Source organism: Cupressus sempervirens, chromosome 3, assembly GCF_028749045.1.
Source record: "Cupressus sempervirens isolate cs-2001-9-10 chromosome 3, ASM2874904v1, whole genome shotgun sequence".
In the NCBI taxonomy this organism is placed as follows: Eukaryota; Viridiplantae; Streptophyta; class Pinopsida; order Cupressales; family Cupressaceae; genus Cupressus; species Cupressus sempervirens.
Window position 1 is genome coordinate 639,543,411 of NC_143120.1, and position 13,727 is coordinate 639,557,137.

At 34.7% G+C, this 13,727-nt stretch overlaps 1 pseudogene across 1 annotated transcript in view; it reads left to right on the top strand.

Annotated features, from left to right (window-relative positions):
- LOC149568305 (uncharacterized) overlaps window positions 1–12,503 on the top strand; it is a 45,695-nt pseudogene extending 33,192 nt beyond the window's left edge. The window contains exons 2-3 of the transcript XR_016362538.1: window positions 11,492–11,797; window positions 11,942–12,503. The product of XR_016362538.1 is annotated as an uncharacterized LOC149568305 (transcript). The remainder of the gene's footprint in view (window positions 1–11,491; window positions 11,798–11,941) is intronic.
- Window positions 12,504–13,727: the final 1,224 nt, after the last annotated feature.

The following is a 13,727-nucleotide window of genomic DNA, read 5'->3' on the forward strand; positions in this document are numbered from 1 at the left end:
CGTAGCAGCTTATGGACATTTTTAAGCAGAATATTTCTTTGAAAGGAAAGAATCAATATTGTATGGAGAGGAAAACAGGATATGAATCAGCAGACCTAGCCCACGAAATTTGAGTTTTGCCTTTTTCCAGTGTCTTTGTCAATGGATGGAGGATTTTGTAAGGGCCCCTCACCTAACTTCCCAATCTTCAAAACTGTCAAAGCCCTTAGAAACAACTCAAGTTTAATGTAACATACGAATTTTCATAACCAAAATTTCATCTCAAATTAATCTAATTTCACAAGTAATTGTTTTCATTTCACATGACAATGATTTCTACCAAATTATAACTGAAAGAAACTCTTTAAAATCCATCTTACATATTCATTTGAATTCACGAGAAACAAAAAGAGATATTTATGTATTGCTAACAATTTAACTATCTTTAATTGTTCAACTAAAAATAAAGTAACGACTAATTATCAATTGAAACGCTTATTCAACATAAAAGTTAAAGTTTTCTCTATCTTGAAATGAAATTATCTATCTATTTTACAGAGGTAAAAAGTGAAAAGAACATGCAGTAATAACAAAGAATCTCTTTAACTTGTTGTCCAGGCCTCGGCTTTGGTGAGAGGAGAAAGCATTGACATAGGCTTAACCTCCCAACCACGGACCATTACTTATTCCCACACATTCTAAATTAATAGAATGACCCTCCCTACCTCGGGATCAGGCTTGGGATGTTCATAAGCCCAGCAATCTGAGTAATTAGGTCGGTTGAAGTCCCAATAGTTATTCTCCAAAATAATTGAAATGTCTGGACAATCAACAAAGATCACATGTTCGACACATCTGCCTAATTTCTACCCTAGCCAAGGATTTCAAGTTGGGTCTACAAATCCGATCTCCACCACTCGACTTGACAACATATTACATAATTGGAACATGCATGAGCTATTTCAGTTTTGTTTATTATTATTCCTTTGTATTGATTCCATTCTTTTATATGCAGACTCTCTACACCTGCTCACCTTCTTAGGCTACCATGCCGGTGATCCCTAGGTGCACACGAGTTATATCCACCATATTTGATTCACCCCTCTCCACCTATATTGGCATTATTGCCGGTGAATTCCTTGGTGTTGGATTTCCATGATATTATTTCATTTCCATGTGATATAAATGAAAGGACTAAATTCTGAGCTGAGATACCTATTCATACATGAATGATTCACTAACATGAATGTATAACATCATTGATATAATTGACAGTTTCCATGTTCTAAAATCTAATTGCAGTTCCCTAGGTTCAGTTTGTAATAGACATCAGTATTATGAAATTTATGCACAAAGGGTTATACGACTGGTGCAATATACAAGACAACATCTGAACTTGGCCTGAACTTGATTCACAATCGACTTGGAACTAAGAGAGATTATAAAGAAAATAAAGAACATAGATTGGCAGCCTTACATGACACTTTTGTTTTGATTCAGATTTGCTGTGGTTGGAAATATTGGTCTCCGCTCCTTGTTCTGTATCCCACGGTTATGGAAATTGAAGGTAATGCAGATAAAAAACAGAATGCAAAGGATTTTCAGTTGGGTTTTACTCTACGTAAAGGTAGAGAACAGAGAGCTCGATCGCAATGAAGGAAGAAAAAGACAAAGACGAGTTGAGACACGATCATGAGACTCTATACAAGAATTTGTTTGGCTCTTCAGCTGCCATTGGTTACAAGAGACCTTTCGAATGCAAAATGATTCGGATTTTTTAAAAGGAAGAAAATAGAGGGAAAGAATAAGTTGAAAAGTTTGGTTTTATTATTTTATTATTATTGTTCTTTTTTAAATACGTTCATGTGTATGTATTGGTAAAGTGGCATCATTAGATTATAGCTTATAATTTATTGGTGTCACCTTATATTTATGTACATATGTTCGTATTTAAGTATGAATAATAATAATTAAATAATGAATTTATTAATAATTCCTTCAAAGATATGAATTATAGTTTTAATTTTTAATTGATTATTATATTGTTCTTTTAATAGCTCATGCGGTTCCATAATGCAACATGTTAAAAAACCTAGTATCCTTGCTAGAGTGGTCTTAGGTCAAACCTGACAATTCCGATGACTGGACTATTCGACCATCCCCTTTTGATGATCCCATTTAGCAATGCTTCCCCTCTCTTCAGTCTTCTTCTTGCAATCATTCAAAACAACATTCTCGCCAAGATATCAATTCAAAATTTATTAATTGTTAATTCAAAACCATTGTTGATCATCTAATGACCGTAGAGATTTCATCAACGTCAGAATAACTAACTCATTTCACATGTTCATGAAAATATCTCATTATCAGTTAATACAACATATATATTTCAACTAACTCATTTTACATGATCAGGAAGAAATAAATTGATACAACGGCTATAATTAATATGATCAGGAAGAAATAAATTGATACAACGGCTATAACTAACTAACTCACTTCACATGATTAGGAAGAAATAAATTGATACAACGGCTATAATTAACTAACTCACTTCACATGATCAGGAAGAAATAAATTGATACAACGGCTATAATTAACTAACTCACTTCACATGATCAGGAAGAAATAAATTGATACAACGGCTTTAATTAACTAACTCACTTCACATGATCAGAAAGAAATAAATTGATACAACGGCTATAATTAACTAACTCACTTCACATGATCTGGAAGAAATAAATTGATACAACGGCTATAATTAACTAATTCACTTCACATGATCAGGAAGAAATAAATTGATACAATGACTTTAATTAACTAACTCACTTCACATGATCAGAAAGAAATAAATTGATACAATGGCTATAATTAACTAACTCACTTCACATGATTAGGAAGAAATAAATTGGTACAACGGCTATAATTAACTAACTCACTTCACATGATCAGGAAGAAATAAATTCATACAACGGCTATAATTAACTAACTCACTTCACATGATAATGATTCGTTAAATCAACGGCTAAGTTCAATTTAAAATTTAGGGAAAAAATTTGGGATGTAACATTTAAACCCTCAAAACCCTCTTAATTTGATCTAGAACATTGATGTTACAAATTACACATTTTAAACCAAAAATTCAATGTTATTTGCAATATATTTTTCAAGTTGACCAATGGGTAGGAATTTGTTCTTTTGTTGTTTTTTCAAGGCAAAAAAGGCGTTGGTAATAGCTTATTTTATCTAGTTATTACTTTCACTTTTTATGATAAGCTTGTCGTTTGGTCACATATAAATTATGCATGCAATTCTAGTTCTCTTTTGGGCATTGCTGCTTATGCTTGAAGTTACACTATAGCATTGTGTAAAAATAATTTTAAAAACTGACAATATGATGAAATAATTGGTGAGAAACATGGGGACAGTTAGCTGGGAATACAAACTGACGTCTTCTATCAGTGAAAGATTTTTTGATGCGATTGAAAAATTCGTTCTTTGTTAATGAGCGTTGGTTCACATCTTGATTTATTAATTTCTTATTTCAATTTTGTTTCCTTGTCTTGTTGGCTACTCATGACTAATTTTGTGCTAAGGGGCATCATTTGTCATATATTTATTGCTTATATCAACTTTGCTTCCTTGTCTCTTTGGCTACTCATGACTAATTCTATCTAGGGTGCATTGTTTGTCATACCAATTCAGTCTAAATCTTTTATGAACCATTGAATCACTACAATTTTCTATGTTTGTGTCATCATGGTATACGCTATCTAAACTAAGAGGGAAGTTTTCACCTAAGTTACTGATGCTAGTTCGGATGTTGATGCGGGTGCGGAATTCTAATGTGCGGATGCACATTTTTTTTTGTTTTGATTTTGGGTGCATTTGGATGTCTATATATATATATATATATGTTGCCATGATTTCAGTCCTCTATATTTTTCAAGCTTCTAAGATAGGATTGAGTCAATGTGATGTCATGTCTGTGTCTAGATTGCCTTTAAGGGACTTCTCTTCTCATCTATTCCTTTGTGTACACCTAGGTGGGCATTCAAAAGCAATCTAATGCATTCGTTTATATTAGGTGATTAGGGAAGGGAGGGTAAGTTTATGCATTTCCTAGATGAGAAGAAAGTTGTTCAGAAACGCTAACTCTATGATTAAGTACTTCATTGAGTGCTTGATACATCTGATACATCATAGAAATCAGAGAAGACGAATTGAATGCAAAAGTAGATAAAATCTCAGAAATGGTGAAATAACCCAGTCAAAGGTGGTATGACTCTCTTTGAAATCCAATTGATGACTTATATTTAATCCTCGTGTCTACGTTGCAAAGTTGACAAGTCAAATGGCTCAGAGATTAAGTTTGGATCGTCAGATGAAGACCAGATCGATGGATGATATTTTAAGATGGAATTATGATGCCCCTTAGTGATGAATCTTCCTAGTCTTCAGATCTTAACAGATCATCGATTGTCGCTTTCTCGCTTTTCGAAGATGCATGAAGGATAATCAATGCGGGAATACAAGCATTCGACATGTGGAGAAGATGGACCCACATTGCAAAGCAGAACAAAGAGTTAAGGTCCTCTAATCTCAACCATTAGATCATAAAGATCAACGCTCGCTGCACGTTTGCAACTGATTTAAGGTAAACCAGAGTTGACATGGCAAAGCTGCGAAAAATCAATGTTCGCAAGGTCATAGGCGGTTAACGTTATCTCTTAGTCAAGGTCACAAAGATGCGAAGCATGTTAATTGCATCATCGCAGGGTTAAAGACGAGTTAGGGTTTCTAAGTTGCAAAAGTGTGGAATACTACCCATAGTTAAATCAAACAGGTTCTCGCACCATCGCAAGTGATATAACAGTTAAATCCCTTAAAGTTGCGAGGATACAATGATGGGCCCAACATTTAAGTTTTAAGCTTTCACATAATCACATGCTTAGGGTTAATCATAAGCTAAGGGTGCAAAACTGCGAAAGGTAATCTGAAAAATTAAGTTTAAAAAGAGCGCAACATCGCACGCAATTAGCCAAATGTTCAATTTCATCTTGCGAAGATGCAAGAAGCATCGACAGTTAATTCAAACAGTCATCGCAACATCGTAGGTCTAAAATGACAGTTACTTTTAAAGTTGCGAGGTTGTGAAAACAAAGTCAGGGGCAACCTAGAAGTAGTTGTCGCATTGTTGCAGCATTAAGTGCCAGGTTAGTCTGAGAAGTTGTGAAGGAGTGACAAAGCATAAAAGAAGTCATCACATCAACACATTTATATAGTCAGTTAAAGGTTTCCAAGTTGCGAAGCTGCGAAAGCTACTCATCGCATCATTGCATTGAATGAAGATATCGAATGAATGATAGTTGCGAAGCCGTGAAAAGTCATTGATCGCATGATCGCTTGTTAGAAGATGTTCAAGACATTTTAAGTTGCGAGCTTGCAAATGAAGTAGCTATAGCATCATTGTATCGGAAAAAGACATCGTATGAATGACAATTGCAAAGATGCAACATGAATAGAAGATATACATTCAACCGTCTGATTTCAAAAGATTGACGATGCTCGCTTACCTATTTTTTAGAGATCTATGAAGGATAACTGACATGGGAATACGAGAATCTGACATGTATACACATAGGGACCCACGTTGTAGAGCAGAACAAAGAATTAAGATCTTCAAGTCTTAGCTGTTAGATCTTAAGAGATCAACGTGTATCATAGATTTGCAAGTGATTAAAGATAACCTAGAGTTAACTTGGCGAAGTTGCGAAAGCCTTTGTTCGCAAAGTCGCGTGTGATTAGAGGTAATCCTGAGTTAACACAGTGAAGCTACGAAATCCTTTGATCACATCGTCGCATCAAATAAAGATATCTAAGGAATGACAAGGTAAAGATGAGATGGTTTGTTATGTTTTAATCATGATTGTTGAATATTAGATCGATGGTGGAGATTTAAACCTGTGGTGACCGTTGGAATATGAATTATATGAATTTGGCGCCAATGTGACTGCTACAGATCAGAGAAGAATATGAACCATTTTGAGGAATTCTAATCATTTTTGCTGTATGTTTTTGATGTATTGAACTGTAATCAATGTCTATTGGATTTCTAAGCATTTCAAGTGCTCTATTGATGTAATTGATGAATCTGTAACTAGCCAAGAACCCTAAGAGGGGGCCTATATATGTAATTTTTTAAGTTAATAGAAAGGATTGGCAACTTTGTCCAACTTTTCCCCTTGCATTTCCAGATGTTGAGTGAGAATCAAAGAGTTAGATGGAATGAAGGATTTCTATGATGTTTGCAGTTAGGTAATGTGACGTTTTGATTCCATTTAGGACTAGCATGCCTAGGTCTTTCGTTGTCTCCTTTGGCCGAGTTGACCATGCATTTCAGAGTAATCTCTATAGGATTGTAGAACAAATGTATTTGAAGCTGATGATATCTTACTAGATTCCATTTTAGTGGAGGGTTATCAGTCATGGTGGATTCCGTTTCATCTTTCATGTGCATCTCTGCTCTTTCCCTAGATTGCATTTCAATAAGACTAATCGACATTTAGATTAGAGTAGGAGTAGTATTAGAAGGGCTTTAAGGTAATTTATGATATTGATTCCACTGGGTGTTATAGGTTGCCCAAATCTATTTTTGCCTGGGTTGTTTGTAGCTATGAGCATCCTGGTTTATCCTCTTCGACTCTTAGGTTAAGAGCATACCCCCATCCCAATGATCTATTAAAAACACAATTCATTGCATATTTTGCATACAAGGGAGCTGTACCTTATAATTTAGATGGCAGTGATATAACACATACACTAATGCAGTTGTTGGTAACATCCTTTTGTTTCCTCACATTGTGGGCATCTAGAGTCAAGGTAAAGCCAAGTTAGCAAGAGGGACAAACTGTTAACCAACAATACACACACACACAATAATTTATATATGCAAAGAAATGCAAGAAATATACAAAATTAAACCATTCCATAGCATGATACTTGACCATTGATAGTTAAAACTTCACAAACACAAAGTGACAAATATACAAATTGAAATAACTAATTAGTAAATTACTCAAGTTCAAGATTTCGATGCATTTCTGAATTGGAAAATCAAAACTTAGTTCATGATTCAATGTTGATCAATTAAGAATCAAGACTCAACATTCACTTATCAAATTTAGTCATTTAGAATCATAAGGATTCTCAAAAAAATCCACATTCTCATCATCTCCTTTTGCTGCAAGACTTACAAGTTCATTTGAGCTAAACATGGTTCCACTTGTGCTAGATGCGCGTGCCATGATGCTATCAACATCATCATCTGTGATCATAGTAAGATCCTGCAATGTTGCATCCAAGTTTTCACATTCAGGGGCTACATCCCAAAGCTTGGTTGACCCTTCCTTGTACCCTTCCTCCTTACGTCACAAAAGACACAAGTTGGTATGTATATAAACCAAGTCCTCAACTTTCTTTAAACCAAACTGAATGCACTTCACTAAATGGATATAGGAGTATGTACTCGAATTCCGTTCAGCAGTAGAAGAACTTGCAACCTAGATAGTGTTCATAAAATAAAACTTACAAAGGAAACACAAATTAAAGAATGTTAAACACTAAACTGTAGAATACAATTGTTAAACGAAAATTAAAAAAATTACCCGTGAGAGGATCTTGATTGCAAGGGGTTGTAGATGCTTGAATGGTTGACTATACATGTACCACGATGTCATTTTGGTCCTCTATTGCATATGGAGTAAGTTTTGATCCTGAGGCAAATAAGCCAAATTCTAGCCACACGTTTTTGTGCATTTCATCATTTGGAAAGAGTCTTGCAAATGGATTTCAACACCCAGTAGTAGCTTCTTCATTACCATATGGTACAATTCTATCCGTCATAACAAGTATTTCTTGGCCATAATACCTTGGAGATAAGGCATATGCAAGGAGGTGTAATGGGGTAGTCATCTTCTCCCAACAATGATGAATGATTGCTTCTACCTTATTACATAAGGCTTCACATTCTGTGGGGTCATTATAATGTGCTTGTATGCAAAGCTTTACCTTTTCTACCATGGTGTCCATGGCATTGTACACATCCCCCTAGCATGGTAAATTTGTATTAGCAAAGTGTAGCATAGTCATGATAGGCTCAGTGAAATCGAATACAAATTGCACATGAGCCCACCAATTGTCATCCAAGACCAAAGCCTTGACCTTTTGGTCTCTCTTTGAATTTGAAGCCTTCCATATACCCCATTGGCTAGAAATAACCATTTGACTAAATGCCCCTTGCACCTTGAGGAGTCGTCTCATAACAAAAATATGAGATCGAATCGGGTCTCAGAAACGAAGTATACAATATGACAATAAATATTAAGCAAGGTTATATACAATAACAATTTGATAATTGAACATGAATATAAAACTTATTAAAATTAAAATAAATAAATGAAACTAAGTAAGTACAATTTTAAATTTACCTTCAACAACTCCAACTTGGAGAATTAGTTGAACATGGATTGTGACATGTGGTGGTTTGTCTCAAACATTTGTATCTTCTCTCCCTCTTGGTGTATTTGCTTCACCCAATCTATTTGGGTGTCAATTTGTTGCATGACCAAGTTGAGAGTGTACAGTGCATGGTGTCCAAAAAATGTGGTTGTACCGAGTCTCAATCAAAGCACCTGAACCCCGACAATTTTTGGCATTATTTGTGGCCACTTGGACCACATTCTCACTACCCACCATCTCTATTGCCTCATTGAGAGTTCTACAAATGAATTGTATATCCTTAACTTCTTCACAATCTACTGCCCTAAAAAACATTGCCCCTTTGGGGGACATTGCAATCACATTAATCAATGGCTGGTTTCTTGTATCTTTCCATCCATCAAACACAATTGTTATATTGAAAGTTTTCCAAGTTTTTCAAGAACTTCTAATTGGTTGAAGAGCTTTGTTTATAGAAATCTTTAATTTGTTGCAAAAGAGTGGCACTCACCTTTTTAAACCTAGGACTAGTGTAATTAGCTGACGCTTTAAGGATGGTTGCAACTATTTCCTTCCAATATGGCAATCTTACCAAGTTGAAAGGAAGACCATTGGCATAAAGGCAACATGCAATTGCTTCTTCAACAAGCTCTCTTGCCTTCATTTTAAATGCTTGATCCAATGGACCTCTTTCGTGGGTAAAAACTTCTACTTCTTCCTCTTCCTCTACTTGTATAGGTACTTGCAAGAATGGATGTTAGAAGATACAACATCATCATTGGGCTATTTCACTTTGCTCTTTTTGGATGAAGGTTGATAAAAACTTGTTTTTGATTTGTGAACTAAATGATCAACAACTTGTTCTTTTATAAATCTTGCTAATTGTGCATCGCTTATCCTTTTTCCATCTTTTCTTCCTTTGCACATTGCTATTCCTTTACCTGTAGGGCCCATTAAATGAGCTTTGACTTGATAATATGAGTTGTTGAATGGTTTACTGTGATATACATTGCATTTCCAAATGTATGTCCTGCCTCTTGAAACTTGTGATAATCTTGTGGTATGTCTCCATAATGGAGATGCATCATCAATATTGAAGTTATTACTTTGTTCGTCTTGCCCTACTGCTGAACTTTGACTACCAGTAGTGGCCATTCTTGCACAATACAAACTATGAATCTAATAAGAAAATTAAAAAAATTAAATCAGAAATAATTAAATCAACTATGAACATCAAACATACAAGTGCAAAAATATGATTCAAAAATATTAAAAAAGATAGCTAAACTTGTTCCTTCATTTCATAAAAAAATGTGGAAAAAAAATTTGTACAAATTCTTCCAAAACTTGAAAAATTCATCATCTCAAAAAAGATAAGTAAAAGATCTCATGAATGAGATCAAAGATTCTTAGAAGTCCTTTGTAGAAGCTATTTGACACGCTACCAATGATCGTCTTCAAATATGACCTTGCTTTCAAAATGCCAAAATGGAGACCAATTGAGAAGAGAGCCCAACTGCAAACAAAATGAGAAGAATGAACAATGAATGACCTTTTTTAGAGCCATTTTAGGGTTTAGGAGCAAAGAGGAACAAAAAATAAAAAAAATAAAAAATTAGACATATGCAAATTAAGTCACTTAAGTGACTATGGGTGTTAAAAAAGGTCATATTGGTAAAGGTTCTTTCTAGGTGTGCTTAGGTGCTCTTTGGATGCCTTTTGGGTGCGCGTGGAGGCATCATGGGCACACCCACAGTGGCTGGACAAGCTTCTTAGGCTAACTGGTGCAACACCCAAAAGCACCAACACCCGCACCTGTCAATTTCCCAGACGCACAAGTATCTTAGGGCTCGTTTGGTTGCTAGAATATGATTTAGGAATTGGAATCTAAAATCCTTGATTTGGGATTCTGGAACTTGAAATCCATATTAGGGATTTTGGAATTTATTAGGGACTGTTTGGTTCAAACCCAAAAATATTTGATATTTGGAATTTGTTATTCCAAGCCTGTTTGGTTCAAAATATGAATATAAAGTTCAAAAAATGAATATAAAAGTGATAGTGAGAAAGACGATTCGTATCTCCAATTTGTTCAAGGTCCTGTTCATGGTGCTTCCAACTCCACACATGCTGAAAATGTCGATGTTCATTGCAAAATAAAAATTCAAGAAAAGGTTAAAAGAAAGACGAAAGAAATTAGATATGTGTGATACTAGTTATTTAAATTAATCCAAACATATGAGTAGGTGCAACAATAGCCGAATTTTTTCCCCCAATTAAGAAAAAATTGTATTTCTACAAATTTCTACAATAATCTTTCGAATTATTCAAGCGACACCTGCTAATTTTTACAAAATGATGTTCAAAGGGTGCTCGAAGTAGATGCAAAGGGTATTATTTATTGAAATGCCTCACTCTCTTGGTTACAACTCGATTAAAATTCCAAAAATATGTGCAAAAATAGGTGCTCCCAAATGGGCATCGAGATGTCAAACCCAATTCAATTTCACTTTAGTTGAAATCCTCATTTTGAAAAAATGAGATTTAAAATGGGAATTAAAAGAGGAATTCTAAATAACAAGTATTTTGAGGGGAGACAAAATTCTTGTTTTGGGGGTCAAATGGGGATACCGGATCCACATATCCCCAAATTCCAATTCCTATTTTGCAGACCCAAAAAGTGGATTAGGAATTTTTGAGGATTCTGAATTCCAATTCCCGCTCAAAGCCGTGATCCAAACGAACCCTAAGGTTTTCACGTAAAGCTGGTTTGCATCATTTTGAAGTCTATGAGAAGGTGGCATGTTAGCTCTGGTTGCTTGAATATTTTTAAGTCATCAAAACCTGAATTTGTGTATTCTCCACAACTTCGATAAATATTTTACATTTAAACTCCAAAGCTCCTATTTCTCTAGGGGTTTCCATGTTCACAATTTCTTTGTATATGAATTTCTTGGTGCGGCTGACTATGAGAATGGATTCTAACAAATTTAATGCTTATATTTATTTGTAGGGCCATTTATGATCGCATGAAGGGGATGCTATTATTTGGAAGGTATGGGTGAGGTATTCCAGCCTTATGGTCTTGTTTTGAAAAATAATTCTGCTATTCAGAAGTTCTTGGAAGAGGCAGCATCATCTTCAAATGCGAAGTCTTGTGCGATACTCTTATCTGCAAAAAAACATATCTGTTTTGACGAAATTCCATATATAGTTCTCAGAGACATGGTCTCAAATGGAACCATCTCAAAGACCAAAATTTTCTAATCTGCTTGTTGGCGTCGCTTTTGTTCTTCCAAGGCCAAAGCCTAGGGAGAAGGTTAAAACTCAAAACTCAAAACTATATATAATTTAATTATTGTTACATGCATTTATAGTTTGGCTCTTACAATGCTATTTCATGTTTATGATCCATGTATGCAGTATAGCTGCTGACAAGTTTCATAAATATATAATTTTACAGAGTAAAGAGCTGACAGAGCGCCTTAAAAGGCTCCAAGAAATGACAGATAGGAAGGCATATGATGCCCTAGCTAAAGATATTACACTAAAGAAAGACACAGAATATTTCTCTTCATACAAGGATCAACTTGGGTTTGGTAAATGTCCTCTTGAGGAGTTTTCTTTGCTTTTGGTAGATGCTTTGGCTATTGCATTTAAAAAAATGAATATAAATCTGAATCATGTAATCTGCACAAATTTAGAGCTTCTTAATTCCTTTTTCTAATTATTTTGCTCTTAGATATCGAGTGTGTGTACCCTGCACATGAGTTTGGGTGCTGGTGTGTATGAATTCGGATCCTGGTGTGGGTGCATTTGGATGCGCTCTGGGATAGCTTTTTCTCTGTGGGTACATCTGGTTTTGGATCCGGATGCATCCACAGGCAGAAAAAATGCTACCTGTGAGCATCCAGATGCACCTGGATGCCCAACACAATTTTTTTGATGACAACTTTTAAATGTGACTTTTCTGATTTCCATTGGAATCATGAACATAGACATATATGAAATGGCCTATTTGAATATTTGTGAACTATCAATTGACATTTAATATTTATCTTAGGCATTTGGCATTGATCAATATTCAATAATGAAGTATTGTAATATCAAATGATTAAATTCTGTATATTTCTTGCATTATGTACCCAAACACACCCAAAATCCCCTAAAAAAATCTCATGTACCCATATACCGGGTTCTCATACCCGCATCCACATCCGAATTCAAATTGGTAACTTAAGATTTTGCTTCCTTAAAAATTTTAATTTTTGCATATATTTCATTCTATCTGTAAGAGTTTATAACTTTATTCTAATGGATGAACAGAGGTTCTGTTGTCGCTCATGGTTGAAAAAGACTGCAAGATACAGCTTTATATAGCAATGCTTATTCCATAATCGCAGTTCAATTCCAAGGTGGCAAGAGTGACCTATATTCCTTTGCATACTTGGATTATGTTTCCTATCGTATACACCATATACATTATACAAGTTATAATCTATACGCCAACCTTTGTGTTTCAACATATTATGCTGGTAAAAAGGTGAGTTAAATAGGTCACATCCCTTTTGTAATGCCCCTTTTAAAAACATTTCTAATTATTGCCCTAAAGCAACAATCCTTTCTCATGGCTTTTCTAAAATTATGAATTTTATTATAATATTCAGATTCATAATTTATGACATAATTCTGAAAGTAAACAACATCTTGATTATCTGCTATAATTCTCCTTCAAACTATGACAAATCCTCATGCATGTCTACTCTGAAAGTACTTTCAGATTTACCTGAATTAGGGGTTGTCATCCCTAACTCAGGAATGGACAATAAAGGGTTTTGTAAGTTACGAATAGAATTTAAGGGGTTTCATCCATAAAACTCTTAATTTACCTTGGAGGGTTTACTGTAATTCAACAGGAAAGAGTCATAATATTTATTCCAAAACTGATTGATTACCAGTCCGCTGATTACTGATTTTGGATTTGTATATCTGAACCGTTCTTTACTATCGTATTTCACTAAATTAAGTTCTTCCTTTATAGCCGTCAAAGAATATGAATAGTCATGGCTCTTACTAGGGTGATCATATTTCATAAATGAGATGTTTTTCCCTAAACAAATCCTCGCCTCTTTCTAAATTAAACTCAGACTCAAAATTCTTATCCCATTTCTTGATCGTTTGACCTATTACACAGGTAACGGGTAAAATATTTGAATGAACTAATTAACTAACAAATGTACATTTATAGT